The 5,000-nt window shown below is 40.5% G+C and overlaps 1 protein-coding gene across 6 annotated transcripts in view; it reads left to right on the top strand.

The window, feature by feature from the left end:
* The window catches only part of LOC123505000 (nephrin-like), a 357,608-nt gene that overhangs the window by 310,723 nt on the left and 41,885 nt on the right, over positions 1-5,000 (top strand). The window lies entirely within an intron of this gene.

Here is a 5,000-nt window from a genome sequence, read left to right on the forward strand (position 1 = left end):
CACGTCAGGCTTATACCTGGCAGTTACTGAAAAGCTTACATGTTACAGTCACATCAAGTCTGTGTTAAACTGTTATTGTGAGAATTAATTTTCTGACCAGATTGCAAAAATCTCCACAAAAATTTTCATTTGCAATGTTACTCCTCTGCAACAACACTGGTTTGTGACACAGCTGATATATTGCAAACCTGTCAGCAAACAATGGCGACTGCTTCCGATCCTTATCCCACAAAACATATTATGTGGATTATGGAAAGATAACCGAGTGACAGAACACTCCCACATCTGTTTAAAACCAATTAAAAAACCTCGAATCCTATATAAAGAAAAAATAATAATAGAAATACAAAATAAATTAATTAATGGATAAATAAATTAATTAAATAAAAAAATGAATAAATTAAAACAAATACATAAGTAAATGAATAACATGCATGAATAAATCAATAATGAATAAATAAAATAAGATAAAGCAAATATTTAGCTTTATAAAATAATTCAGGATCTTCCATGGTTTTCCCATCATCAGTTACAAAAAAAAAAAAAAAAACTGAAAAGCTAAATTGAAGGCGGATGATCTTAAAGCATGTCATCCTTCAACGGAAACCATACCAACAGTCAGAGAGAAGCTTGTGATTAGACCGGTTCTTCAAAATCTTTCTATTGAGGATAGGTTCAAAAGATCAGGAGCAGGTTGAATAAGGGCAGACTTCGGTGGAGGTGAAGGATGATGGACAGCGATGAGAAGCTTGACTTTATATTGAGTAAATAAAATGCTTATAGTGAGGACCAATAAGTTGTGTCTTTTGTGTCTTGGCTTCCTTTGGCATGTCTGAGTGACGGCTTCCTACTCCACCCGTCCCGACCAGTGCCGCGGTAAGATGTCCTGATTTATGCGTTTGATTACTTGTCACTCTGAAGCCCAAAATACACACCCTTGACACATAACATAACCACACGCGACTTCCAAACCAACGTGCATTTTCTTGTTCATTTCTTTATCGACATATATATATATATATATATATATATATATATATATATATATATATATATATATATATATATATATATATATATATATATATATATATATATATATATATATATATATATATATATATATATGGAGTTAGACGTTAAATACTTTCAAGTGAGTTACAAATTTTCCTCAGCATTTCAAGAGTGTAGTATAAGAACAAAACTTACTAACCTCTTGTCCTTCTCCTCCTCCTCCTAATCTTCCTCTTCTTCTTCTTTTTCCTCCTCTTTCTCCTCCTCCTTCTCCTACGCAGCTTCCTTTTCGTCCTCCTCAGCTTCCTTCTCGTTGCACCTTTTCATTTCCTCACAATTTTTTATTCTCATTACTCGATTTCATTTATTTTTTTCATTTCCTCCGTGTCTGCTGATGCTCTTTTTGTCATTCTTTATGGTATTATGTTTCTCTTTGAAATTTCTTCCCTCTCCTGCTCCTTGCCTTCCTTCCTGTCCCATCTCCTCTCTCTCTCTTAATTCTGCTCCTCCGCCCTTGACGCGTAAGAGGAGAGGACGAAGGAGAGGTGGAAGTAGAGTAGGTGTGGAAGAAAGAGAAAGAGAAAGACATTGAAGAAAGGAGGAAGGAGGCATGAACCAGAGAAAACCAAGGCTGAAAAATGGTTCAAGGAGGTAAGAAGTAAAGTAAAAGAGGAGGAGGAGGAGGAGGAGGAGGAGGATATAAGATACAGTTGCGGAAAGAAGGAAGAAGAGAAAGAGATCAAAAGAAGAAAAAAAGAGAAAAAAAGAGAAAAGAATGCTAACAGTGAAAAAAAAAATAGGAAATTGAGACAGAAAAACCAGGCAGAGATCAAAATAAAGAAAAATTTAGCAGAGAGAGAGAGAGAGAGAGTACAGGTGTGTGTGTGTCTCTGTGTGTGATGTGATGCATGAGTGGAGGAAAGAGTGACAGAGGAGAGCAAGCGGAGAGGTTGGAGGAGGTGGGGAGAGTGGAGGGAGTGGCGGGAGGGAGGAAACTTGGCGGTAATGAAGACTGTGGCTCATATCCGCTTCCACAAAGAACGGTCTCCACGCTTTTTCCTCTTTCATGGAGAAGACAGGAGGCGGAGGTGCTGGAGGAGAGAGAGAGAGAGAGAGAGAGAGAGAGAGAGAGAGAGAGAGAGAGAGAGAGAGAGAGAGAGAGAGAGAGAGAGAGAGAGAGAGAGAGAGAGAGAGAGAGAGAGAGAGAGAGAGAGAGAGAGAGAGAGATAATTACCTTGAAAAACAGGAATGAGGAAAGAAAGATGATGTTTGTGTGTTTCATTATGATGTTTCTGTATTTCATTAAGATGAGGATGAGGGTGATGAAAAAAGAAAGATGACGGGAAGGAGGAGGGAGGAGGAAAATAGTGCTTCTGATAGTAGTAGTAGTAGTAGTAGTAGTAGTAGTAGTAGTAGTAGTAGTAGTAGTAACAATAGTAGTAGTAATATAAACAATAATAAAGTGAAATAATAAAGATAACACTCTTAATAACACAAAAACATCACTAACCCACTTTCTCTCTCTCTCTCTCTCTCTCTCTCTCTCTCTCTCTCTCTCTCTCTCTCTCTCTCTCTTCCCCTTACTCGTTTCTTTGCAAGATGATAGGGATCTGAGGATGATGGCATGTGTGTGGCGCAGGTATATTGACGAGCGACAAGGGAGAGGGAGAGACGGGAAGAGATCAGCGTGAAGAGACAGACGCAGTGCACGGCATAACCTAAGGCAGAGACAGACTGGGGTGTTTGGGACAAATTTGGAGTGCTGATGACGAGGTGACAGTGCGTAGAAAGGTAGATAAAATGAGAGAGGAAAGGAGACAGGTGGGCAGTAATAAAATAAAGAGAATGGAATGGTGTGGGGTAGGAAGGTTATAAATATATAATAGAGGGAATATAAGATTTCAGTACGCACAAGGAGAGGGGAAAATATAAGACAGAAAGGTTGTACAGATGAAATAGCATTAAAGAATTGAAGGAAAGGTGAAGCCAAAGTTACAGGTGGGTGAAAATAGAAAATAGAAAGGAAGCGACAATGAGTTTAAGGACAGAAGAATTTAAACGGAAAGATAATAGGAAGATTAGTAGTAAAAGATAATGGTGAGTAGAAGGAAAATAAAAGTAGAGAAGAGGTGAAGTTAAGATCTCATAGATAAAACAGAAGGAAAGTATAGTGAGAACATGGCAGAGAGAGAGAGAGAGAGAGAGAGAGAGAGAGAGAGAGAGAGAGAGAGAGGGGGTAAATTCAGAAGATGGTATAAGTGTCTGGTGAGGAGGTGGGGTGATGAGGAAGAGGCGAAATCAGGATTAAGGGAGAGAGGGAGGCAGGGGACAGGGAGAAGGTGGCAGAGGAAGGGTAGAGGGGAAGTTGGTGCGGCCACAACACTCCCTCACTGATGCAATTATGACGCCAGGGAAGGAGATTGTTCAGGAAATTGATACGATTGGGTTAGCGGAAATGTGGGGACCTATTACAGACTGTTTAGTGGGAAAGGCTGACTGTGTATGAGGGGGGGATTGTAGTAGTGGTAGTAGTATTAGTAGTAGTAGTAGTGGTACGAGTGGTAGGAATAATTGTATAGCAGTAATAGTAGTAAAAATAATAATAATGATAGTAGTAGTAGTAGTAGTAGTAGTAGTAGTAGTAGTAATGGTGGTGGTGGTGGTGGTGGTGGTGGTGGTGGTGGTGGTGGTGGTGGTGGTGGTGGTGGTGGTGGTAGCAGTAGCAGCAGCAGTAGTAGTGGTAGTGGTAGTGGTGTAGTAGCAGCAGCAGCAGTGGTAGTGGTAGTAGCAGTAGTGGTGGTGGTGATAGTGGCAAGTATATGTAGCAGTGGTAGTAGTAGTAGTGGTAGTGGTGGTGGTGGTGGTGGTGGTGGTGGTGGTTGTGGTGGTGGTGGTGGTGGTGGTTGTGGTAGCAGCAGTGGTGCAGTGGTGGTGGTGGTGGTGGTAGTAGTAGTGGTAGCAGTGGTAGTGGTAGTGGTAGTAGCAGTAGTAGTGGTAGTAGTAGTAGTAGTAGTAGTAATAGTAGTAGTAGTATAGTAGTAGTAGTAGTAGTAGTAGTAGTAGTAGTAGTAGTAGTAGCAGTAGCAGTAGCAGTAGCAGTAGCAGTAGCAGTAGTAGTAGTACCGCCACCGCTAGCAACGACAAGAGAAACGGTAATAATTGCAGCAGAAGAAGCGGTTGCTGGTGTTGCAGACGCAGTAACGTAAATAGTGCGTAATGAATACTCGTAATAACAGTATGAATGGGAAAAAATGCACAGCGCAGGAAAGGAATTAAAACTTTGCCGGGAGAAGTTTATTCATACGAGATGAGTGGAAGGAAAGAAGTGGATAAAACAGTACTGGAAGAATGGAGGCAGATCGGTAAAAGTTTCGCACACGTACAGATTCTATGATCATTTTCAATATCATTCGTTTTTTTTCTTTCTACAAAGGAAAATGTTTTGGTATTCTCTCTGTCACACACACACACACACACACACACACACACACACACACACACACACACACACACACACACACATTTCCACATTTGTTATCTGATTACATTTCAAGAAAACTTCCATTTTTGTTTCCTCTTTATAATAATGTGCCCTCTTGCCACAATCAACCAGAACTTAACGTCACAAGAAAAAATAACATTCATATTTTCCATTTCTTACTTCCCCTTTCATCAAATCCTCATAAATTTTCCATTTTCTTTCCCAAATAACGCTCCTGAAAACTAACACCATACGTAATAACTTCCATCCTCTCTCCATTTACAACCCTTCTTCACATTTTCCCCTTCCGTCAAATCTAAACACAAAACCTTCCCTTTAATCTCCCTCACCAAAAGCACCCACTTGTTCACAAACATTCCCTAAAACTCACCTCATCTCACCTCACCTTTATCCACCGCACAGCAACAGCCAGAGCCTCACACCAGCCGCATCTCACCTTCCACCCTGTCCAGCCTCTCCCGTCACATCGCACACACCACACACC

Source organism: Portunus trituberculatus, chromosome 17 (genome assembly GCF_017591435.1).
Source record: "Portunus trituberculatus isolate SZX2019 chromosome 17, ASM1759143v1, whole genome shotgun sequence".
In the NCBI taxonomy this organism is placed as follows: Eukaryota; Metazoa; Arthropoda; class Malacostraca; order Decapoda; family Portunidae; genus Portunus; species Portunus trituberculatus.